Here is a 27,941-nt window from a genome sequence, read left to right as displayed (position 1 = left end):
CTGTACGAAGAACGGGTACTTCTGCTAGTATATTATATGTATCGATGGACTAGCAAACCATTTCTGCACAACAAGTATGAGTTTTTTTTGTTTTTTTGTTTGTCTTTCTTGCAAGTTGCTTTACGTCGCACCGACATAGGTATGTCTTATGGCGACTATGGGACAGGAAAGAGCTAGGAGTGGGAAGGAAACGGCCGTGGCCTTAATTAAGGTACATTCCCAGCATTTGCCTGGTGTGAAAATGGGAAACCACAGAAAACCATCTTCAGGGCTGCCGACAGCGGGGTTCGAACCAAGGGTGAGTTCACAGAGTGACCATCTCAAGCTGAAACTTCAAAGAATGGAGTCAGTGAGGTCTTGGATTATTGCCTATGGACTAGCAGACCATGATTTCTGCACAATAAGGATCATTTCACAGAGTGACCACCTAAAGCTGGAACTTCAAAGAATGGAATCCACGAGGGCATGTGTGACTTGATTTACTATCAATGAAAATGTCCAACGTTTATTTATTATATTTAAATTATACATAATTATTATAGAAGGCATCCCTGATAAAATATGAATGAAGAAAACCTGGTTTCTAGAAAGTATTAGCTTGAATAATGCAGCAAGTTAGTTCATTCCAGTCCTGTCCGAACTCATTTGGCCAGCTCTTATTCTTTTCGCTCCCGACAGTATTACGCTGCGAATCGTAGGGATTCTTTCACTTTCACGGCCTTCATAGTCCTTGTCTTCCTCTGGCCGATATCTTCATTTTTCTAAGTGTCAGATCTCTTCAATTTTTCTCTCAATTTATTTTTAATAGAGGATGGTTGCCCATTTATACTTCCTCTTAAGTACACATACAATATTCATGACACCTTGTAGGACAAGAATAAAATATATGTTCTTATAGATAAAATGCTAAAATGTTGTTGGTAACGAAGCCTTACGGTTGCGTATTGTGTTGCAAAATAAATCAATAAAGAGGGCTTAAGGCAGATCCTATGCATTATTATTATTTTTCTTCTTTTCTTAATCCCTTTACCCTTCAAGATTGGTTTTCCCTCGGACTCAGCGAGGGATCCCACCTCTACCGTCTCAAGAGCAGTGTCCTGGAGGGTGAGACAACTGGGAAGGAGGACCAAAATCTCGCCCATGTGGCCTCACCTGCTATGTTGAACAGGGGCCTTTTGGGGAGATGAGAAGATTGGAAGGGATAGACAAGGAAGAGGGAGGCGGCCGTGACCGTAAGTTAGGTACCATCGCGACATTTGCCTGGAGGAGAAGTGGGAACAACGGGAAACCACTTCGAAGATGTCTGAGGAGGAAATCGATCCCCCTTTTACTCAGTTAACCTTCTGAGGCTGAGTGGACCCCGTTCAAGCCGTCGTACCACTTTTCAAATATCGTGGTAGAGCCGGGAATCTAACCCGGGCCTCCGAGGGTGGCAGCTAATCACACTAAATACTACACTACAGAGACTGACATTAGTTTGTTCTACTGATAATATAGCTCCTAATCCCCAAAACGGGTCAACAAATAACATTGAAATTGTTTAAAATTAAAAGAATAAATAATTCTCAATAGTTCCATTATAATTAAAATTAGTAGAGATGTCAGAAAAGACCTACTCTCTACAGAATTCAAACTGCTGACATGCTTATGTGCAAGAGAGGAGAGATTGGTTGACCGATGGGACAACATAGAGTATCCGTGCCAGGAGCTTTACTTATGTAAATGTGGCTGAAAAGAACACACAGTGTGGACGATTGGAAGAGGAATCGCTGGACTGGATTTTGGAAGAGATATATCGGAACATAAGAAAATCTTCGAATGGAATATATGGAAACAGTGAGCGAATATGTGCACGCAGGAGAATATTAAATCACCTCCTAGATCGAGAAATATAGACGAAACGTGTGCAGAAAGACATACATGAAAACAGATAAACGTGAAAAAACGTATAAGATACTGTGAGTAGAAAGAGTTGAACCAATGAGAAGATTGAACTATAAAAACGAACAAGGGAATATTTGTTGCGGTGAATATTAAGAGTACACTTTGAACAAGCACTAAAGAAATAAGATATAATAGGAATAGGACGTTCAGGGCCTACTTAGTATCTACAGCTAGACCAGGGGCTACTGAACAGGCACCATCAGACACAGTTTACTTGCAGTAGGGTGGTCGGTTACATTCCGCTCCTCACCTAGCTGAAACCATACGCGCTGCCTATCCAAGTGGTTGCTTAACTTTGGAGTTCTCGCGGGATGTGTTGTTTCATGAAACATTATTATGCATTCAACTAAGAATATATTTTTCTACAGTAAATGTTTTATCATATAAAAGTGTCTGGTTCAGAGAACTATGTCAACCTATATATGGCCAAGAAAATATTATACCATCCCTATCAATTTTTGATCAAATATAACTCAATAAAAAGATAAAAACCACCTAAATTACAGAAACTTCCGTTCGAAATAGGATATGTTGCCAGGAAAGGATGTCTGATGAAAATCGAGCAAATTGGCCGTACGGTTAACGGCGCGCAGCTATGAGCTTGCATTCGGGAGATAGTGGGCAGCCCGGAAGATGGTTTCCCGAGGTTTCCCATTTTCAGACCAGGAAAATGCCGTGACTGTACATGAATTAAGACCACGGCCGGTTCTTTGCCACTCCTAGCCCTTACCTATTTCATTGTCGCCATAAGACCTACCACGGAAAGCCATCTTCAGGGGCTGCCGACCGTGGGATTCAAACCAAGTATCTTCCGAATGCAAGCTCACAATTACGAGACTCTATGTGTAAGGCCATCTTGCTCGGTTTATCCATTTTCTCTCCAGGTGAATGCTGGGGCGCTACCATATTAACGAACACGGTCACATCCTTCCCAGACATAGCCCTATTCTACACCATCGTCGCGTTAAGACCTGCCAAAGTCGGTGTGAAAAACTGATACCAAGAAGAGAAAATCTTCTCTTTGTTTAAATCCAGCCATTGATGAAAAGCCAGGAGGGAGGACAAGATTTGTGTCGGCATTTGTACAATTGACCCAATATAAGGGGTGGATTTAGGTAGGGATTTATTTTCACTATTGTGAGCTTTTGTTGCAAGTAGTAGTATATTCTCAAAGGTGGCGTATCCTCCTTCCATAAAGATATTTCAGTTCATTGTGAAATTATCATAATTGAATAATATTATTTGGCACAATGAGGCTGGTGTGGTGTATTGTATATAGATGAAGAGAGCTGCATTAAGACAAACAAACATCAAGTCTCCGAGTCAGAGCAATAAACTTAACATAGTTAAAATACACGGTCCTACCGGGAATCAGACCAGGGGCTCTCTAAACCAAAGACCAGTACGCTGACCAATCAGCAAAGAGCTATACCAATTACCGACCACAATAAAAGGTAGAATAGGTCAGGGAAAATGAGAAGAAGAAGAAGATTTCAAGGGGTCATGATAAAAAAATTCAAACAAATCAATACTGATCTACATTTAGGGCAGTCGTCCAGGTGGTAGATTTCCTATCTGTTGTTTCCCTAGCCTTTTCTTAAATGATTTAAAAGAAATTGGAAATATATTGAACATATCCCTTGGTAAGTTATTCCAATCTCTAACTCCCCTTCCTATAAATGAATATTTGCCCGAATGTGTCCCCTTGAAATCCAACTTTATTTTCATATTGTGATCTTTCCTACTTTTCAAGACACCACTCAAACGTATTCGTCTACTAACGTCATTCCACGCCACCTCACCGCTGACAGCTCGGAGCATATCACTTAGTCTTCCCAGCACAAACTTTGCAACATTTTTGTAACGCTACTTCTCTGTCAGAAATCACCCAGAACAAATCGAGCTGCTTTTCATGAGATTTTTCCATTTCTTGAAATATTCCTGGTGAGGGTCCCATACACCGGAACCCTACTCCAGTTGGAGTCTTACGAGAGACTTATATGCCCACTCTTTACATTCTTACTACAACCCCTAAACACCCTCATAACCATGTACAGAGATCCGTACCCTTTATTTACAATCCCATTTATGTCTTTATCCCAATGAAGTTCTTTCTTTATATTAACACATAGGAAATTACAGTGATCCCCATAAGGAACCTACACCCCATCAACTCAGTAGTTAAAACTGAGAGGACTTTTCCCATTTGTGAAACTCACAACCTGACTTTTAACCTCGTTTATCATTATAACATTGCATGCTGCCCATCTCACAACATTATCGAGGTCATTTTGCAGTTGCTCACAGTCGTGTAACTTATTTATTACTCTATACAGCATAACATAATCCACAAAATTCTTAGTCTCTGATTGGAATTCTGTACTCATATCATGTACATGTACAAGGAAACATAATGGTCCAATAATACTGCCTTGAGGAATTCCCCTCTTAATTATGACTGGGTCAGATAAAGCTTCGCTTACTCTAATTCTCTGAGATCTATTTTCTAGAAATATAGCAATCCATTCAACCACTTTTCGTCCAATCAATGTGCACTCATTTTTGCCGGTAGTCTCTCATGGTCCACCCTATCAAATGCCTTAGACAGGTCAATCGCGACACAGTCCATTTGACCTCCTGAATCTAAGATATCTACTATATCACGGTAGAATCCTACAAGTTGAGTTTCAGTGAAATAACAATTCCGAAACTTGAACTGCCTTCTATCGAACCAGTTCTTAATTTCGCAAACATGTCTAATATTGTACCGGAGGTACTCCAAACTCCGTACATTCAAACTAAGCGCCTTTTAAAAGGCCGTCTGTAATACGAACTGTGCAACTTCTACTGGAAGAAGCTTAGACGTTTATCGCCAGATATCTCTACTTTCGATCTATGTGCTCCCTCTGGTGAGAGGATAACAATTAATTTTCTAAGATATTTGTAATTTTGAGGTTTTCTGCACTGAAGTGTTGTCAATTATTATTCTGTTTTCTTAGGTTATTAGCACTGCTACCCCTTCCTTATTCTTCTAAATGTTCGACCAATCAAGAATTTTGATATTGTTTTGATAATCTAATGGGAATTATGTGTGTGACCGGGGCTTTGGCCCAGATAATTCTGGAAACTTCCTCTCCGCTGTAAAAGCTGGGACCTTTTGGGCCGTGTTGTCTTTCGATCGCTTCAGTCCAGCAGTAGAGTGTGTTCATAGAGGAGGCAGAGGAGGGCTTGCCTCGTCTATCTACGGAAGGTCATCCAGCTCAAGGTAATGGCAGACATCTTGTAATCATGTAATAGTCTCTAAAAGCTAACTCAAGGGGAAGGTTTCAAAATTATTTCTTAATGTAACCATGCAATGTAAGTTTTCAATCTTGTTTAAGACCTTAACCTAAATTAGGGTATAAAAAGAGGGAACCCAATTGTATTCCCCTTGACGTTGGTCTTGAGGTGACTATGATTTTGTAAATTTTAAAATGTATTTCTTTATAATTTAAACTTTCTCTTCATCTAGTCACCTCTGTAGTATAGACTTAGCCTCTGTAACTTAGGGCCATCAGCCCAAATAGTGTTTTAGGGATTTTTCAAGTGTTTTTTCAAAGGAGGGCAAGAGTTCGCCTCCTAATATTTTGATTTCCGGCCAATAACTTTAACTTTTCTTTTTACTCCTTTTACTAAGGCCAGGTAGAATGGGCATTTATTTACCCTGTTAAATATTCCATTATTCCATTTCCTATTTAATGCAATGTAGACCGCTAAGCGAGTAAGATAGTGGAAACCATTTGTTGCTTACCTTGTGTAATAGTTGGATTGTGCCTTTGAAGGGTTGTAATCTTGTAAGTATTGGAGAGTAGTCTCCTAGAGAGAAATTTGAAACAAAGACGCTCATTTTTTAATGTAGTTTTATTGGAGCTCAGCAATGGTGCTCTTTAAAGTTCGTAGCTTGGGTGCTTCAAGCTCAATTTGTTAAGCCGTTGTTATCTGGTTGTTCTAGGCTGCTTTAGTATTGTTCTCGAGCCCACGAGCTATCCTTTGTGCTATTGTTATTTGTTATTGTTTAACAAAGTTTAAAATATGACAAAACAAAAAACCTAGGAACGACAAAAAAATTTCAAATTTTAAATTAAAATTTTATCTTTTCATTATCCACCCATTTATCCTTGCACCTTCTTACACCTCTGTAAACCACGGTATCCCCCGAACAATTATAATCACAAGGAATGCTTTCTCAAAGTTTACATGCAACACATGTAAAACTTACTGGCCTGTAATTCTAAGCTTTATGTTTATCACCATTTCCTTTATGCACAAGGGCTACTATAGCAACTCTCCTCTCAGATATTATAGCTCCTTCGTGCAAACAATAATCAAATAAGTACTTCAGTTATGGTACTGTATCCCAACCCATTGTCTTTAGTATATCCCCAGAAATCTTATCAATTCCAGCCGCTTTTCTAGTTTCCAAGTTGTGTCTTATTGCAAATGTCATTGTTATCATATGTCAATTTTAACACTTCTTTAGCTTTAGTCAACTCCTCTATTTGTACATTATCCTTGTAACTAACAATCTTTACATACTGTTCACTGATTACGTCTGCCTTTGAAGATCCGCACATACACACCCCCCTTGTTCATTTATGATTCCTGGAATGCCCTTCTCGGAACTTGTTTCTGCTTTAAATTACCTGAACATACCCTTCCATTTTTCACTAACATTTGAATGACTGCCCATTATGCTTGCCATCATGTTATCCTTACCTGACTTTATGTTTTCCTTATTATGTACGAGTAAAACGGAACACAACAATAGCAAGCTTTGGAAAGATTGTTGCTCATATACGTTCAGTACAGAGAATTTATCACACGATTTAGAAGCTTCTCCAAAGGCCACACAATTCATAGTGAAACATTCACTTTGCACGTTCTGATTCTGTTCATTGACTCTTTCCATCATTCGCGGTGCGAGAATCTGGGGCAGAGGGAAAGGTATCGATGGGAATTAGAGTTCCAGGTTCTACTGTCCGATAGCTCGTTTGCTGATAATGGCGGGTACATAATTCCCTGGAGGACGTAGAAAGGTCGTCCTCTGTCACTGCGTATGTCAAAGGTCAGCTACTGCCTCTTGGTAGTGAAGCATTGTTCTATGCTTTCTAATAGACACATCGACCCAAGGCAGCTGCAGAGATTCTTCAAACAATACATCGCTCTGGGGGTCTCCAAACACAGCACGGAGCTTCTGTGTGGAGACCATAGAGTTTATGCCACACATACCAGATCAAATTCAGTGAGTGTAAATAACTGAAGCTAGATATTTCATATAAAATTAATCATGTTCTAAGAAGTATAGTTTTAAATCACACCAAGATACTAAATTGAAATATAATAATAATAATAATAATAATAATAATAATAATAATAATAATAATAATAATAATAATAATAATAATAATAATAATAATAATAATAATAATAATCACCGAGCTCGATAGCTGCAGTCGCTTAAGTGCGGCCAGTATCCAGTATTCGGGAGATAGTAGGTTCGAACCCCACTGCCGGCAACCCTGAAGATGGTTTTCAGTGGTTTCCCATTTTCACACCAGGCAAATGCTGGGGCTGTACCTTAATTAAGGCCACGGCCGCTTCCTTCCCACTCCTAGCCCTTCCCTGTCCCATCGTCGCCATAAGACCTATCTGTGTCGGTGCAATATGTGGCTGGGAGGCGTGACCAGTCTTAAGGGAAATAATCGATAGGAAGAGCATTGTCACATTCGCGGTTTTGACATAGGAGCGACGGTATATGGCAACTAAATTCTTAGACTGCTAAACGAAAGTGGGTATATAATTATTCAAGGTCGATTTCAAGTATTTCAAGAAATTGTATGCTATAAGTCACGATAATTGCATTACATTTTACGAACTGTGTTCTTTTACTTCAATAGGGGCCGATGACCTTAGATGTTAGGGCCCTTAACAAGCATCATCATCATCATCATCATCATCATCATCATCATCATCTTTTATTAAAATTGGTGCTATATGTTATAATACAGTCGAAGGTCATATCTATAGTAATATCACAGTGTAATATATACAGTCAACGAGAGACCCCAAGTGTAAGCGTACGAATTGTAGAGCATAGAAACCTCTACAAAAAAGTCCGCGATGCTATATACCTATTTCGAACCGGTTGCCCTCTAGAAGCGATTTTATGTTACAGTCCGCGGTACAGAAATAACTCCTTAAGATTAAATAAATATTTCGATATTATTCTCGAACTCCTCATCGAAATAAATTGTTTGACCTCATCCACTATTTCACAAGTATCACAATAACCTTGTCAGGACATTATTTGCATGAATGGTTCAGAAGTTATGACCATTTTAGGCTGTAGTGGTAATTCGTTCCCTGTTGTCTGCTAGCAAGTTGCTTCTACCTCGCCGCTAGAGGTGCTAGTGTCGCCCCAGCTGTCAAGTGGATGAACCTTCCTCTTATTAGAGCTTCGCGACTGTATATATTAGACTGTGATAATACCTTACGTGGCTTAGCTGTGTTGATATTGCTACACGGCTGAAAGCAACAGGAAACTGCAGTCGTAACTAACTCCCGAGGACATGCAGCTCTCTCCGTATGAAATAATGAAATGGTTTTCTCGCGGGTAAAATATTTCGGACCGGGTGAGTTGGCCCTGCGCGTAAAGGCGCGCGGCTATGAGCTTGCATCCGGGAGATAGTAGGTTCGAATCCCACTATCGGCAGCCCTGAAGATGGTTTTCCGTGGTTTTCCATTTTCACACCAGGCAAATGCTGGGGCTGTACCTTAATTAAGGCCACGGCAGCTTTCTTCCCACTCCTAGGCCTTTCATATTCCATCTTCGCCATAAGACCTATCTGTGTCTGTGCGACGTAAAGCCCCTAGCAAACAAAAAAAGATTTCGGCGGTAAAACAGTCCCATATTCGGATCTTCAGAAGCTGACCGCAAGAGAGGGACCCATCAACAGGAAGATCGATTAGTTGGTCACATTTTGCGAGTCGAAGCGTCGAATGTTAGAAGTGTGAATCGTTGTGGTATGTTAGGGAATGTGAAAATGGAGATGGATAGACTAATTATTATTATTATTATTATTATTATTATTGTTATTATTATTATTATTATTATTATTATTATTATTATTATTATTATTATTATTTTACAATTGGCTTTACGTCGCACCGACGCAGACAGGTCTTACGGCGACGATGGCAGAGGTAAGTTCTAGGAGTGGGAAGGAAGAGCCCGTGGCCTTAATTATTGTACAGTCCTAGCATTTCCCTGGTGTGAAAATGGGAAATCGCGAAAAACCATCTTCAGAACTGCCGACTGTGGGGTTCGAACCCGCTATCTCCCGGATGCAAGCTCACAGCTGCGCCTCCTTAGCCGCACGGCCAACTCTCCCGGTCGAAGACTAAATTTAGATGTAGTTGGTATAAGTGAATAAAGTTGGCAGAAAGAGTAGGATTTTTGGCCAGGGGACTACAGAATTGTCAACACAAAATCAAACAGGGGAAATGTAGTTGATTTAATAATGAATAAGAATATAGGGCAGCGGGTAAGTTACTACAAGTACAGTGAAAGGATTATTGTTGTCAAGGTAGACACCAAACTACTACCCAACACAATAGTGCACGATGGCCGACCTATGGCAAACTATTACTCAATAGAGGGAAAAATCGTCCCTCTACTCCGGGGCTATATATGGGGAAAGGAGGAAAACAGTAGTTTCTAGTTCAATGCCTAGATAGCGTGGTAGGCGAGAGATCAGTTAGCAGGTGTAATAACCACAGGTTAGGAAGGAGAGGTAGCTCATATGTTTACAGAAGATGAAGCCGATCAAACAGATAAAAGAATGAGGGGGAGATTCGAAACTCATGGATCACTAATAATTACCAATGGTAGCAGTGAATGTTTAGTGTTCACCTTTTGGTATATTTTGGAGGCAAACTCAGTGACAGTCATTAATTCAGGTTGACAGTTATTTTATTTGACTTTCAAATGCAATGATTGTCTACGTATGTGTTGCACTTTCCGTATGTGACATTTGTGATGTATGATATTGATCGAACATAGATGATTGATGATGACGATTGATGATGATGATGATGATGACGACGATGATTAGGATTTTCATTGCGAGAGTTAGTGGATGGAATGTGTCACTGGAGGAAGGTTCGTGCAGTAGGTTTTCTGTCGGATTAACTGATGCAGTTAGGACACTTATCCTGACTTAGTGTTTAGTCACCTAGTTTTTCAGGAAGGTCATTACCGTATTTAACTCCATGGAGCGGTTGAGTAGTTCACCACTATTCTAAGGTATAACAGTATATGATTTGTCAGTTTTGTATCTATTATTGATAGGGATTTAATTTTGTTTATGGATTAATGCACGAATGTATTGGGGTTATGCGAATGTATATTGACTTCTCGGTGGAATTCAGATATCCTAAGGGTTTCCCAAAATTTTATTTCAAATGAGTAATTTTATTGTAGTGTTTTAATCACATATCGGTATGTTGGCATGGTAAATTAGTAGATGTACACAGGATTTCTCTTACAGACTCATCAAGAACAATGTAGATATTTTATCGTCCATGTTGCAAATTAAGATACCTGTTCAGTGTTCAATTATCTAATTAAAATCGCAATTCGAATGTGAATGTGATTCAAGTGATAGACTTGAAGTTAACCTTGAAATTATAGGTTTTATCTTTGTTGAAGATTAATTTCATTCATGTAATGTAAACTGTGCCGTTCTCTGCATTAACGTACTGTAGTTTGTGTCAAATGCAGTGTTGAGAATTTTTAATAGTAAACATAATTTGATGTTGTGAATCTCTTGGCACAAGTGATACATGTTTAACTTAATGATTTCCAATCATAAGACTCTAACTTTGAAGACGTATGTTTTGGTTATCAGTCCCAGTAACTTTGTCAATAACAGTGATCGGTCCATAACAGAACAGGAGGTTATTCCTATTCAGTTGATGGTCCAGGTGACGTAGAAAGTATTCTGTGTTGATATCGCGTTAGTGGACACCCTCAATTACGGCAAAAGCTTGGAGCTTGGTTCCGGAGAGGTATACTTCCTAGAATTAAAAGAGACAAACCCACGGTTATTTAGCGAATCCAAATGAAGAGATTTCCAGGTTGTAGCTGTTGTTGCTTCAAATATATGGCAGTAGTGATTTTCAGTTTCATTAGACCCTCAGGCACTTAATGTTAATTTATTCTGAAGTCGCTTGACCTTGTAACAATGTAAACATTGTTTGTCAGATTTAGAGCCATTACTTCCTGTCCTAGTTGTTTGTGTACTTATTATCTTGTCGTCATAACATTTTTCTTTTATGATTAATACATTTCAGTTGGACTATTCAAGTCTTTAGTTTCAAGTAGCTAAATTTTTCTTTGACACCCGATAGCCATGTCAGCAAACTGCCCTGAGATACCAGATTCTACCAGTACATGCCTCTGATTTTGCCGCGGTAATGAATTGCTACATGATCATTTAAAGCAGGGCCTCTCAAACGCCCAAAATCTTACGCGTGCAAATCGAGGCGCAAGAGCTCCGTGCACTGTGCATCGGTCGGGTTCGCCTTGTCTCGGACCAACGCTTCGTCTGTGGGCTACTCGGCTAAGCTCGGCTCTACTCGGCGCAACTCAGCTCGGATTTGGAGCGCTACGGGGCAAGTGTGGAACTGGGAGAAAGGGGGAGCGAGCAAGACAGGCGTGAGGAAAGAGAGAGTAAGCGCTATTGCTCCAAATCGAGGAGTGGGGGGTCTGCACTCTGGTCAACCAAGTGAAGTCGTCTTTTGCACCGTGCACAGTGCATGCACCAAGCGCATGCACCCTGAGAAGCCCTGATTTAAAGAGTTAAGTAACTTATGTATGTAACTATTGCACCCGTAGATTAGGCCTGAACTTAACATCAGTATACCGCTTCATATGAGAGTTGTTTCTCTGTTCCAAACAGTCGATCTCTTTGCAAGAAAACCCGAGTATTGAGCCAGCCAATGGAGAACCGAGAGAAATCCCGTATTACTGCCTATAGGGAAAATTTCCAAAATATTGGAGATATTTTGATGTGAAAGTTGAAAATAAAAGCAGACTATGTTTTATTAACTAACGATATGCTGTAAAAAATTAACCATTCCATTACAAGAATTTGGTGGACGTCGTTGCTAAGCAATAATCTCCACCCTTGAGTAAGTAACGCTGTATCTTGGCGGAAAACGGATGTTGCACACGAACTAATGCCCAAAGAAATAATTAAACAAAGAAAAGATTTGTGAAGGAATTGTAAGCATTTTATGTTTCATTTGAGATACCAGGTGGTATGATGAAGGGACGTCTCAAGTCGTGAAGATTCACAAGGTAAAATGTTTTAAGATCAGCAAAAGGAGAGAGATGTATCACTGCGCTATATTGGCGCGTTAGGGTGAATGCATAAAATGCCCTCAGAATCATAATTCAATCAAATTATCGGGCTGATGAAGACCGTGTCCAGGCCTGCGAGCAATTCGTTACTGCCGTTGGAAATTAGGAATGGGGGAGAGTGTAAGCCGGTACATGACGGTTCTGAGGGCTGTACAGATTTACTTGCCTCAAATGAATATTACTGGCCAGGACATTTTAATAAACGCCAGTATACCACTAAATCTGTAGAGCGGCCTGGATGCTCTAAGATATCATCTTATAACTAAACTAGAGTCTAAACAACGTCTCACGCAAGCCTATCCACATATTCAGTAGTTGTTGAACAAGATTTGGGTTTTATTCTCTTTGATATTTTTCATGATTTTCGTCGTATTTAGGCATATTAAAATTTTGGTAATGCATGTGGACTGACCTAGTTAGATTATGTCTGGGGTGATTTTATTCGTCTATATCAACTGTAGAATGAATGTTGCCATTGCGCTAGGTTAGGATCCGTCGAGGTAAATTCATCAATAGCAACAACCCCAAATCGACCTAATGTGAGGTTAAAAATCTATGATCTGGAATTCTTTCGTTGGTAAATGTTGTCAAGTACAATGTCCTATTTCTTTTATCTAGAGAGACTTTTATAAGTTGTTTTAAAGATAGGAATCTTCGCAAAAGGCTCATGACTAAAATCCACATCAACATCATGCGAAGCGTTTGTTCAATCAAATGAAGCAGGCCAAAAAATCTAGGAAATCGTGGGTAATAATTAGAATATTATTGTCTGATAATAATAATCATAACATTGCGATGATATTAATAGCCTTGACATCATAATAAATTATCAAATTCTTGTGAAAATGAAAGTTACAGCTTTGTGATGAGTCCAGTGCATTTGTGTTTTGAGGAAAATAGGATAGGGCTGTGCTATACTGTTAGAAATGCAAGTCATGGCTACTGTCCTCAAGGTGAAGTAAGTTTTGTGAACTTGCTTAATAGTCGAAAGTGCCCAAGATCATTAATTAGAAGGATAGTGTTTCTCCTATTGATAGATGTGAGTGGCAATTTAGGTCCTTTGTTTCCAGGGTGTAATGAGCCACGGTGCTCTTATTGGAAGATGTTTTGTAAGGATGTGTCTCGCTTTAAAACGTGACCAAATTGTAACGGCCCAGTCGTTACAGACGATATGAAAATTGTATATTATTTAATCAAGTATAATAAGTGTGTATTTCTGTAAATTTATGTATTTTATGTGTTTGTATACGGTAATTCATTTATATATTTACTTTTCATCATCATTTCATTATATTGTACATTTCGAAGGTGGAAAAATAGAGCTGAACGACATATTTCACAAGGTAGGGTCTTGCAACATGAAGTCTATATATGACTTACAACTGATTTCCTCTAGCGGTTATTCAATCAGGCTGAATGACACGGACCAAACACAAGGAAATTCTCAGACATGTACTGTATGCCATTGGAGCCTCGTACATTCAAAGACAGATTCAGATTCGTAAGTACAATTCGAACATGAATTTCGTTGCCCGATGACATAAGGGACACCCTATCTAAACCGGAGTTTCAACCAAAATGTTGGCAGCGGTACTTGACGGATGAAGTTCAGTGCAAATACATGGATTCTGTATGCCTGTTTTGTTTATTCATTCTGTGCGCCATTAAATTTTACTAAATTAATTTTTATTTATACATTAGGACAATTTTCTTTATTCTGAATTAATGCGTTATTCTGTTTCCTTTACAGCGTTTTTATAACTATGTGTACAGTTTAGTATTATACATAGTGTGTGTATGTGTAATATAATCTTTAAATGTATGTACACTATAAGACATGGTTTGTCAGAACAGCAGCGTCCATAGCCTGAGTCACGCCATGTAAATAAACGTATTATAATAATTATTACAACGCGTTAAATTGAATATGGCACCTCCCACCATCTTCCAGATTTATCCAATCGGCGGGAGATTCGATTCTATAGAAAGAGAACTTCCTGGGTCCTAAGATCAAGCAGATGAGGAGACAGGGAAACAACATAATTGGAACACGAGACAGCCTATAGTGTGGGAGTAATTTCATCTTATATATTCGGGTAACTCAGCGAGGGAGTTTCTTTTTTCTACTCTCAATTCGATATCATTCTGATATTTATACATCATTCCATTATTCTCTACTAGATCTATACTGTCTACATTATGATTCGGATACTACAGTTTGTGCGACATGCTCAAGCTCTTATCAAGACCAACTAGTTCTTGTGACAATGATAGGTAGATTTTTCTTTATTTTTTTAAAATGATATTTGTTCATGGCGTCGGCCTCTGCAGATATTTTACCACTACTTTCACCATATGATAGGAACCTGCGTGTAAGTGTAATTGCGGAAGTGTCGAGTGTTGAATGTGAGGAAAGGAACGTTAAGGACGGCACAAACTCCCAGTCCGCAGTCCGGGGATATTAATCATTTACAATTACAAACCTCTGACCCAGCCGGGAATCGAACCCGGGGCCGCCAGGTGACAGTTGGTCTCGTTGCCCCCTACACCGCGGGGCCGGACAATTAACTCCGCTACTGTAAAATTTGGAAGAATACCAAATGGGCATTTTCTTCTAAAAATCCATGTTGTTTACACTATTATTATGGAAGATATTCAAGATGTGAATATCGGCATAATAGGAAGCCTAAGACATCACTTCAATTAGTGATTGATGCACTCATGAAAGGTAGTAATGGAAAGAAGCTTGAGAGGCAATCATCAACCCAAGCCCAGATGACCGGGATGCAACCGCGGACCCCGGAAGGAGGCCGAATGAGGAAGATAAAGTATGGTGAGCCAATATTGATAAACTGTTGCAAGCTACTGCTAGAGTAAATCCTTTATTAACGTCAAATTTCAATTTCAATCTTTTAATTTCAAATCACTTCTCGTTTTTCAACATCGTAAGTTCACCTTTTTAATTTAATAAACATATTTTCTTCTCATAAATTTTCTTTGCAACTACGTTAATTAACTTTGTTTCCTTACAAAGATGAAGTATTTAACGATTAGCGTCCCGCCGTCCCAACCCTGAGAACAATTAAGTCAATATTTCGCTAAATAAATGTCAGCAATGAGCCTTCCTTTAATAAAGGTTATTTATGGAGGTTTCAATTAGAAGCCAGCACATAATGTCGCCCGATAGTAGAGCGAATAAGAACGAGTAAGTTCGAAACGACACAAAATCATTAATATCAAGTACAAAACTCAATAAATTACGTATAAGTTAATAAGAAGATTTCCTATTTATTAATTTTCATTTTCAGAATGTTTACCAATGGTTAAACTTGCATTGAAGAGTGCTGAATGATCTAAGAACTAAGAAATGCATAATTGATAATGTCATTTTATTTTCCAGAAGGCTGTCAATGTAGGCTCAAGTTTGAGACGCTCCCGTAGCCATCTCATTCTTCCTGGAGACTTGCTTTTGGCATTATTCGATCCCTCATACGCTTTACATAGGCGTTTACCCGCTTGCTACTTATATGCTTGAACATTTTAATGAAGCATGCCAAAATTAGTCATTTTCATTTACAAAGCTAGTTTTATTAAATTTACAGTCGCATTTTTTTCTGGTGGATTCTGATAGATTTTGTCGAGACAAATCAAATTACATCTCACCCGTCTCTGAGTGACAGCTACAAGTCACGCTACACTGGGTGGCAACTAACAGACTTTCGGTCGTCAGAGTTACACTTTAACTGGGCTGCCATCTTGTGGAGACGTCATTTGAATTCGTATAGTTATTTAAATAGCAACTTCGAAACGTGACCTTTAACGTTTCCAGTAAATTTTGAAAAGAGTAAGGAAAACGTATCACTTTATTGACTGTAGCATACAACATTATATTTCATAATATCGTGAATTTACTTATTTTCAATTGAAGTTATACTTATAAATAATTTTGATACGTCACCCCTAAAACCGTCCATGTTTGACTAATGCAGTGACGTTCTTTTGTTTTATTGTGTGTGCTCCTATGGAATACATTGCGGATTAAGGAACAATGTCACGTATCTGACAACGCTATTCTTATCCATTACTATGTATGAGCAAGTACAATTTCATGGTCCACATTTCAACACCCAAAATAATCAGTTGATAGTACTTCACTATCCTTTTATTCATGGACCATGTTTCGTCCGATTTGGATATCATCAGTCGCTACATACAGACTAAGATTCAAATTGAAATTAAATTAAAACACAGTTTTCTATGGAGTGCTCCTATGCTTAAGCTATCGTGTTCAAAACACAATTATTAAACATCTAAGTTAATAAACCTAAAACTACAACTTTTTGCTTATAACAGTTCTTATAAGAGTACACAAAAAACACTTGTAAAATGGAATCCTGGCTTGATCTTGATTTGAAGAGATTAAAGATGATTGTAGATTTCTATGGATAGCTGGTTGTCCACTAAAATAAGGCTTAAAAATTATTGCGTCCAATAGAGAACTTTTCAAGTTGTTAACTAAATGTACCATGTATGTTAATACGAACGTATCTCTGTGGATATACGGTGCTTGTAATTCTTTTGAGTCTATAAAAGTGAAAGAATACTTAAAAGAAAACATATTTTATGAGGGGAAGAATGTTTTGTACTTAAGTGAATTGTTCTAATCCCCTAAATATTAATTTTCAATACGGAGCAAACAATGAAATGTATTACATGTACTATCAATTGTTTTCCTGAAGAATGATCACACCTCCCAGCCACATGGGTATGCAGTCTATCAGAACAATTCTTGTTAAGTTCATTTTCATCAGTTTATGCGTAAAGAAAAATGAACCATGAATAGATTATACTGTAGGAGTGCGTAAATACGTCAAGCAAACATACATTCTTACGGTAAGGTTCATTTTTTTTACACACACCCATAGGAAAATGAACACAAGGAAACTGTTCTGATGGACTGCATATCCGTATATGGTTGGGATGAGTAACCAGTCTTAAGGAAAATAATGGATAGTAAGCCCATTGTCAGATACGTGGCATTGTTCCTTAACCCGCGATATATGAAGTGTGTGCATGCGGTAATGTAGTAATAAAACATTAATATTAATGTTATTTGAAGCAGTGAGCAGTCCACTACGCTACCAGAGTCATAATCATGGTCCTCCGGTCCTGGATAAAACTTTATGATGTACTGTAATATACGTAATGATTATGGATTAACCTATACATAGTCAACGTCATGATGGCGGCAGATTACTTGACCTGGGAATGAAAAGACACCATTTTTGGTGTAGATGTGTACGGCGCTGTAATCGGGCTAAGAAACAATTCAACAAGCTTAACTTTGGTGTTCGATGATTCATAATCTCTCTGAATATCCGTACTTACTGTGAAGTGGAGTTCAACCAGTCAGAAAAGATATCTAAGAAAACAGTATGGAATGTAGTTGCAGTACAATAAAGTGTCATTTTACGTATTTTTTTGACTATGGAAAGAAGGCAATTACGCCCTAGTATAAAATAAAATAATGTACGAATCATTCACCTATGTGAAACACACTCCTTTGTTTGGTCGCATGAAAAGAGTCACACCGATTTTTCGCCGAAGTCCCCCGCCAATTTGAAAGTGGTTTAACTTCCACATCAGTCTGATTATATTTACAGAGTTAAAAGTTCAATTGATGAGAAAAATAAATTCTTCTATGAATAAGCGTTAGAAATGTCACATGAAATTACACAAAATTGAAATATACAGTAGCTGTATTTAATAATATATCGATGTGAAAACCTTCAACAGTGAATGTTTCTATTGTCGTTATATAAGTAATTCAGGACGAAAGAAATTCAAAAGGATATAACACAGAAACATCTCCACATTTCTTTGTTGCTATTAATATTCCAGTAAATGTGTTGTTTTAGTGTCACAAGTCTGTTGAATAGAGGAATTATGTGGAAACAGTACAATAATGAACTCGGATCACGGATTATAGCAAAACCTCAGATCAAGAGCGTACATACTAAGACTCTGATCATGTGCGCTATTTACTGTCATACCATCTCTTATGTGACATATGAATTTAATATAGACCTAGTCGTTAAAAGAGAATATGGTACTACCGAGCTCGGTAGCTTCAGATGTTTAAGCGCGGCCAGTAGCCAGTATTCGGTGGATAGTGGGTTCGAACCCCACTGTCGGCAGTCCTGAAGATGATTTTCCGTGGTTTCCCATTTTCATACCAGGCAAATGCTGGGGATGTACCTTAATTAAGGCCACGGCCGCTTCCTTCCCGCTCCTAGCCCGTTCCAGTCCCATCGTTGGCGTAAGACCTATCTGCGTCGGTGTGATGTAAAGCGAATTGTAAAAAATATATACAGTTTCATACTATATGATTTAATGATACTAGTCGGATTAATAACATTTAGATAATGTTACATACTTACATAAAAACAACATTTATAAATATAATGAAAACGTCCGGTAATTGGAACAGATGTTCTTAAACCCGGACATCAATGAAACATAGTGTAAAATTTCAAGAACATCTTACTTTTTCCGGTTACGACAGGTTCGTTCCCCAGTATTTAACACATGCACGGTACATTACTGTTTACATTATTCATATTGTTTTACAACGCATTTACCATACATAGAACCACGCCTTCATGCTGTTCCCACACATACCTCGTGAAACCATATCTGGCACAGACCGCACTAAATCCATGATCCCTTTCATGCAGAAACGTCATTGAAATAGTCAATACCACAAAAATTACATGCACGCGTATTGTCCTTACCATGTTTTAAAATTTTTAGGACCAGGTTGAGGTAGAGCCTCATTTCCCCTCTATCTTGGATACCCCTCTATAACAGAAGCTGGACAGCTTAAAGGGTCATATCAAGCATGTCCTGTTAAAAGCGTTAAATTGCTCGATAAGGGTTCAGTCATCATGAAGGGAATTCACAATGGGCTTAGAGGAATAGCCTGAGAGGGTGGGTGGGTTTTCCTTATAACTGTATCTTCCTGATTCCACCTGGCATTGGAACAAGAAGATGGGTAAGAGGTGCGAATGGTAAGCATTCCTGGCACGTATGTGCCTATCTCAAGTCTCAAGGCCTGCCAATAAACACCTGTTCCTTCCATGGTGACTCTTGCGAATTGAGGTGTTTTGTGAAATTTCAAAGTGGTAACACAGTTGTGCTTTAGTTACACATTTACTATCATTAGACGTTCAGCATAATGAATAGCTTAATAATAAACATGGACCTGTTTTTTTATGTCACGACTAATAATCGTAATTAGTACAGTATCTGTTAATCGTGCCGTACCTACAAGCTGGTGTGAATTCTCGTCAGACGCAGATAGTATCTGTTACTCGTGCAGTGCCGTACCTACAAGCTGTCGCGACTTCTCGTCAGACGCAGACAGTATCTGTTACTCGTGCCGTACCTACAAGCTGTCGCGACTTCTCGTCAGACGCAGATAATATCTGTTAATCGTGCCGTACCTACAAGCTGGTGTGAATTCTCGTCAGACGCAGATAGTATCTGTTACTCGTGCCCAACCTACAAGCTGGCGCGACTTCTCGTCAGACGCAGATAGTATCTGTTACTCGTGCCCAACCTACAAGCTGGCGCGACTTCTCGTCAGACGCAGATAGTATCTGTACCTCGTGCAGTACCGTACCTACAAGCTGGCGCGACTTCTCGTTAGACGCAGATAGTATCTGTATCTCGTGCAGTGCCGTACCTACAAGCTGGCGCGACTTCTCGTCAGACGCAGATAGTATCTGTACCTCGTGCAGTACCGTACCTACAAGCTGGCGCGACTTCTCGTTAGACGCAGATAGTATCTGTATCTCGTGCAGTGCCGTACCTACAAGCTGGCGCGACTTCTTGTCAGACGCAGATAGTATCTGTTACTCGTGCAGTGCCGTATCTACAAGCTGGCGCGACTTCTCCTCAGACGCAGATAGTATCTGTTACTCGTGCAGTGCCGTACCTACAAGCTGGAGCGAATTCTCGTCAGACGCAGATAGTATCTGTTACTCGTGCCGAACCTACAAGCTGGCGCGACTTCTCGTCAGACGCAGATAGTATCTGTTACTCGTGCAGTGCCGTACCTACAAGCTGGAGCGACTTCTCGTCAGACGCAGATAGTATCTGTTAATCGTGCAGTGTCGTACCTACAAGCTGGTGTGAATTCTCGTCAGACGCAGATAGTATCTGTTACTCGTGCAGTGCCGTACCTACAAGCAAGTGCGAATTCTCGTCAGACGCAGATAGTATCTGTTACTCGTGCCGAACCTACAAGCTGGCGCGACTTCTCGTCAGACGCAGATAGTATCTGTTACGCGTGCCGAACCTACAAGCTGGCGCGACTTCTCGTCAGACGCAGATAGTATCTGTTACGCGTGCCGAACCTACAAGCTGGCGCGACTTCTCGTCAGACGCAGATAGTATCTGTTACGCGTGCCGAACCTACAAGCTGGCGCGACTTCTCGTCAGACGCAGATAGTATCTGTTACTCGTGCCGAACCTACAAGCTAGTGCGACTTCTCGTCAGACGCAGATAGTATCTGTTACTCGTGCAGTGCCGTACCTACAAGCTAGTGCGAATTCTCGTCAGACGCAGATAGTATCTGTTACTCGTGCCGAACCTACAAGCTGGCGCGACTTCTCGTCAGACGCAGATAGTATCTGTTACTCGTGCAGTGCCGAACCTACAAGCTGGCGCGACTTCTCGTCAGACGCAGATAGTATCTGTTACTCGTGCCGTACCTACAAGCTGGCGCGACTTCTCGTCAGACGCAGATAGTATATGTTACTCGTGCAGTGCCGTACCTACAAGCTGGCGCGACTTCTCGTCAGACGCAGATAGTATATGTTACTCGTGCAGTGCCGTACCTACAAGCTGGCGCGACTTCTCGTCAGACGCAGATAGTATATGTTACTCGTTCAGTGCCGTACCTACAAGCTGCCGCGACTTCTCGTCAGACGCAGATAACATCTTGTGTTTACTGTATAATTTCATCATCTCTGATGCGCTGATACGTGAAGAAAAAGTCAGGCCCCTTTATCTTGCGCACGCTTCTAAGTTGAATTGATAGTTTGAAGGCAATGTTATCAAACTTAAAAGAGTAATGATATTTAATAATTATGTCTTTGTATATGTCAGTGGTGTCTTGAATTTGTATAAGTAACCAGCTTTGAATACATATCGTTGGTATGTATTGGTGTCTGTAATTGGGAACAGCGGAGCGTCCGGAAATGTTGACAAGTCTGTCCGTTATTCGAATTTCGCGCCATGATCACACGTGCCATGACCTACATATTAACACCCACACATTGCCTGATTAAGCCTTTCATCTTCAATACTACATATTCACTTACTCTCAGGATGTACAGTACATTTTGTCAATTTAACTGAAACGATAGATCAAAATAAATATACAGTCAAGGAAAAATTATACGAGGCGCGTCTTACAGTGTTTATTTTGATACTGTGTGGAGAAGGAACGGTTTCAGTCCTGACATTCACTACTGTTTCACTCTACTGCAAGAGGGTGCTGCAATTTAGTTAACTGTTTCGAAAACACATCCGGCTCTTATTTCAAGTGTAAACCACATAGATATTACGAGTGTCCGTAAATAGGAGCTGTCCGGGTATTGGCCCTTCCCCCCCACCCCCACCCCATCCTATCCTCCCGCGCAGTTTTAGACTATAGCTATGATCTACTATTGCGCCTAATAGTCGCAGAACACTTCAGTGTTGAAATTGCTGTTTCTTTTACACCACTTAGATTCACGGCATTCTTTTACGGCCGTAACATGCAGCTTAAATTCCGAATATCAAGCTAAATATAGACTCTTTACGGGGAAAATAGTTTGCAGCACCTTACGATTTTAAAATATGGATGTAGATGATGATGGTGGTTTAGGAGGAAGTACAACTAGGCAACTAGGAGTAGAGAAGGATGGAGAAGGTGAAATGAATGGACATCGTGAGGAATATATAAGTACTGAGGAGGACAGGGGAGGAGAGGAACCTAACGAGGACAATCAAGATAGGAAAACAATCCTCGCTTGAGCCCATCTCGAGGAGGGATTGCAAAAAGTGTGATGGGAAGAGAGGAAGAGAAAGATGACGATATGGAATACCTACAGACATCATGAGAGGAAGAACATATCAACATATGAAGGAAGAAGCTCTGGACAGAGAGGGAGTATATCCAGCTGATACTTGTCCTAGGAAATACACTGACTGACAGAGCAAATGCAACACCAAGAAGGAGTGGTCAGAACTTTATGCCAATTGCAGGGTAGACTGGCGTCACTGAGGTATGCTCATGATGTGAAATGCGCCGCTGTGAGCGAACGATAAATGGGACACGGCGTTGGCGAATGGCCCACTTCGTACCGTGATTTCTCAGCCGACAGTCATTGTAGAACGTGTTGTCGTGTGCCACAGGACACGTGTATAGCTAAGAATGCCAGGCCGCCGTCAACGGAGGCATTTTCAGCAGGCAGACGACTTTACGAGGGGTATGGTGATCGGGCTGAGAAGGGCAGGTTGGTCGCTTCGTCAAATCGCAGCCGATACCCATAGGGATGTGTCCACGGTGCAGCGCCTGTGGCGAAGATGGTTGGCGCAGGGACATGTGGCACGTGCGAGGGGTCCAGGCGCAGCCCGAGTGACGTCAGCACGCGAGGATCGGCGCATCCGCCGCCAAGCGGTGGCAGCCCCGCACGCCACATCAACCGCCATTCTTCAGCATGTGCAAGACACCCTGGCTGTTCCAATATCGACCAGAACAATTTCCCGTCGATTGGTTGAAGGAGGCCTGCACTCTCGGCGACCGCTCAGAAGACTACCATTGACTCCACGGCATAGACGTGCACGCCTGGCATGGTGCCGGGCTAGAGCGACTTGGATGAGGGAATGGCGGAACGTCGTGTTCTCCGATGAGTCACGCTTCTGTTCTGTCAGTGATAGTCACCGCAGACGAGTGTGGCGTCGGCGTGGAGAAAGGCCAAATCCGGCAGTAACTGTGGAGCGCCCTACCGCTAGACAACGCGGCATCATGGTTTGGGGCGCTATTGCGTATGATTCCACGTCACCTCTAGTGCGTATTCAAGGCACGTTAACTGCCCACCGCTACGTGCAGCATGTGCTGCGGCCGGTGGCACTCCCGTACCTTCAGGGGCTGCCCAATGCTCTGTTTCAGCAGGATAATGCCCGACCACACACTGCTCTCATCTCCCAACAGGCTCTACGAGGTGTACAGATGCTTCCGTGGCCAGCGTACTCTCCGGATCTCTCACCAATCGAACACGCGTGGGATCTCATAGGACGCCGTTTGCAAACTCTGCCCCAGCCTCGTACGGACGACCAACTGTGGCAAATGGTTGACAGAGAATGGAGAACCATCGCTCAGGACACCATCCGCACTCTTATTGTCTCTGTACCTCGACGTGTTTCTGCGTGCATCGCCGCTCGCGGTGGTCCTACATCCTACTGAGTCGATGCCGTGCGCATTGTGTAACCTGCATATCGGTTTGAAATAAACATCAATTATTCGTCCGTGCCGTCTCTGTTTTTTCCCCAACTTTCATCCCTTTCGAACCACTCCTTCTTGGTGTTGCATTTGCTCTGTCAGTCAGTGTATGTTACAGAAGAGGATTGTAATTTAAAATCACATGTCCTTTCCAATCCGTTGCTCAAGCAATAATGAAAGAGGTGGTTGCAATATGGTATCAATTTCTCAGTCGATGTTTTACAAGTGAATCACCCATTTTCCGTGAATTCTCACGATTTCAAGAAATAGAAAAGTATAATATAAATCACATCTGAGTCCCTTGATCTTCTTTTTTTTACCATTTACCTCCCCTTTTTGTTGAGTCTTCACTGAGACTTATTGGAATCTCACATATCATCGCTGAAGTATATGCAATTATAGATAAATCAAAAAACTGATGGTGATACGATAATGAGGCATTCTAGGCATGACGAGGAGTGAAATAGTTGTTCATTGCTTTCCTCACTATTATAGTACCACTAGTCCTTTGGATAGGACATTTCACTGCATCTGTAATAAAATTACTAAGCCTCACTCATACTTCAGTAGCTTCCATACTGTCAAGGCCATAAATGAGACCGATACCTAGGTGGAAAACAGATTTTATTCTGGCCTGTGCGAAGAGACAGAAGCCAGAATACTACATCGATCAAGACTACTAGAAGCATATTGCATGCTACAAGAATATATAAAACTAAAAGAATGAACTAAATGAGGACAGTGCGTTTGATTTATTCTCTGAAGACAAATTCAAATACCAGTGTATATCCGAAAATGTTTCTTTCTTAAACATTTCGTATCAGCAGGGATAATGAACAATGAATAAAGGTTTACTTCTAATCAAAATGTTTGTTTTAATACCTGAAATTGGAATGCAAAAGTTTAATCATTTATTTTCATGATTTTAGGTCCACGGATGAACGTTTGGTTGTGGACTGTATGAATTTACACTTTAACCGTTGGTATTACATTTATTACTGTTTATTGTGCAAGGCAATTCATACCGTGTGTATATAGTATGCATGTAGTGTGTATGTACATGCAGAGATGTGTAGTAATACTAACACTCCGTCCCAGATCTGCAGGAATTAATCAGAAACAGCAACAGATTCTGTCGGAAATCTAACCCAAGACCTCGGACCTCCTCTTTGACCATTCATTCAAGCAGCCAAGCATTTCACTGTAAATATATATATTACAGAAATTACTATGTTTTCAATTCATCAAATTTAAATTAGACATGTCTGTAGTTAAGACAATTATTAATAAAACCATGTGATGTAGTAAATGGTTAAAGCATACTGCTATAAGGCAGTAGGTAATAATTATCACAAAAGCTTAGCCAGAACCCGAGAATTTTCCTGGTAAAAATGAATTTGACACCCGTAGACGACCTGCGCGTCGTGATGAGGATGAAATGATGATGACAAGACAACATATACACCCAGCCCCCGTACCGTAGGAATTAACCAATTAAGGTTAGAAACCGTGACTCCGCCGGGAATCGAACCCGGGACCCTCTGAACCGAAGGCCGGTGCGCTGACAGTTCAGCTAACGAGTCGGACATTTTCCTGGTGTAAAAATGGGAAACAAGGAAAATTATCTTCAAGACTTCCGACAGTGGAGTTAGAGCCCACTATCTCCCGAACGCAAGCCGATAGCTACGTGACCCAAACCGTGTCCGTGGTTCGGATCCTGGTAAATACCTAGTTGGAATATTTGCCTGAAATACCATGTGACATTAGGAAGAGCATTCAACATTACTGGCTCTCACTAAACCCAGAAGGGCTGCAAGAAATAGCCACGCGAAATTAATTATTACTAAACCCAGAATGAGCCAGAATTAGTGAGGATGGCTCCAGTAATCCTATGGAATGGAGTGGCGTATGGCTTTTAGTGCCGGGAGTGTCCGCAGTCAAGTTCGGCTCACCAGATGCAGGTCTTTTGATTTGACTCCCGTAGGCGACCTGCGCGTTGCTATGAGGATGAAATGATGAAGACGACACATACACCAAGCCCCATGCCAACGAAATTAACCAATTAAGGTTAAAATTCCAGGACCTACCGGTAATCGAACCCGGGACCCGTGTGACCAAAGGCCAGCACGCTAACCATTTAGCCATGGAGCCATGAATAGCTCGGTTAAACTGACTTTTAAAATTATATATCACAATGAAACAATTTATAAAATTTGAAAATTTCTTAATGCGCTAGTTGTTTAGATCACTGTGAGATTGTAAAATGGACATTTTTGCAGAGTACTCGGATCCGTTTAGAAGTTAAGTCAGTAAATGAAACAATTATTGCACATCATCCCTTAGTCCATATATAACACTAGCCAACATGATTTTGCGGTAAGATGGAAAATATGTTATTCTTATGGAAATCGCTGCCCTGATTCCGAAAATTATGCTATATTTTCCTATCACGTCTAGTTTTGACGCAATTCGATGTTTTAGTATCTGCATGAATTCGTAAGATGTGTGTTGAGAGATGTTCTCGCGCAAATTTTTTTTAGAATACAATTATGTGATTTGATTTGTTATTGTTTGCATTTTATTATAGGTTTAATGCTGCCAAAATTTTAATTTGGTAGTTGGGGTTTTCCTGGTAAATTCATAAGAAACTCCCCCAGATACGCAATAGACCGCGAGGTATGTAGCATTGAAGGTAAGACAGTTGAGAGTTTGTCTTTCATCTTAGACCACTTGAATAAACAGACGTGTCTAAAGCCCCAGCCCTTATTCAGTGTTTATGATGGACTGATAAAGCAGTTTCCTTTCAAAAATAACAGTCCGAAAGTATTATATTCAAGAAGATGAACTTGTATTTTGTACGGATGTTTCAAATCTTCTACGTCGATTGGGAGAGAAAGAGTATGATCCTAGTAACTGGCGTGTTTTTTTTTTGTTTTTTTTTTTTTGACTCTTCCAAAATAAGTGTAAAGGCTATTTTGTTCTGGCATCCGTCCACTTGTACTCCACAAAAATGTCTGAAACGTACGAGACCTTAAGGTTGGTGCTTGAAAAAATTAAAAATCATGAGCATGGGTGGCAAATTTGCGGTGATTTGAAGATCATTGGATTGTTGCTGGGACAACAAAAAGGCTATACAAAATTTCCCTGTTTCCTATGCGAATGGGATAGCAGGGCACGGGATAAACATTGGAATACAGTGAATTGGACAGAAAGGAAACAACTACAACCAGGATCCAAAAATGTCTTGAATGTAAGTCTTATTGACCGTGAAAAATTCTACTTCCTCCCTTGCACATCAAATTTGGATTGATGAAACTGTATGTCGAGGCATTAGATAAAAGTAGCCTATGCTTCCAATATTTATCCACTAAATTTCCCTCGTTATTGGATGCAAAAATCAAAGAAGGCGTATTTGATGGACCACAGATTGGTAAACAGATGAAGGATAAAATTTTCACAGACACGATGACCAAAATTGAGAAAGAGGCATGGAACGCATTCAAAAGATGTAGTGACTAAATTCCTTGGCAACATTAAGGACCCTCAATACAAAGAAATTGTAAGGAAAATGTTGGTAAAGTTTAAGGAACTCGGTTGTAATATGAGCCTTAAGCTTCATTTCTTAGCTTCGCATCTGGATTATTTCCCTCTAAATTTAGTAGCTGTCAGTGAAGAACAAGGTGAAAGGTTTCACCAGGATCTCAAAGATGCAGAACGACGCTATCAGGGACGTTGGGATGTGAATATGATGGCCGATTACTGTTGATCGATTGCACGAGACGACCCTTCTAGAGATCATTCAAGAACTTCAAAAACCCGGAAATTCCACGAAAAAAGGGAAAAGACGGAGGTGTGAATCTAACCTGCACATAATGTAAGTAACAAATCTTTGTATGTTTAACCATGTAACTTTTATTCAAGGTACGGTTATATTAATTTAAAAACAACTGTACAGTCGAAACTAAATAGGTGCTTTA

This window comes from Anabrus simplex, chromosome 1, assembly GCF_040414725.1.
Source record: "Anabrus simplex isolate iqAnaSimp1 chromosome 1, ASM4041472v1, whole genome shotgun sequence".
NCBI lineage: Eukaryota > Metazoa > Arthropoda > Insecta > Orthoptera > Tettigoniidae > Anabrus > Anabrus simplex.
Note: the sequence above shows the minus strand (reverse complement) of the source record.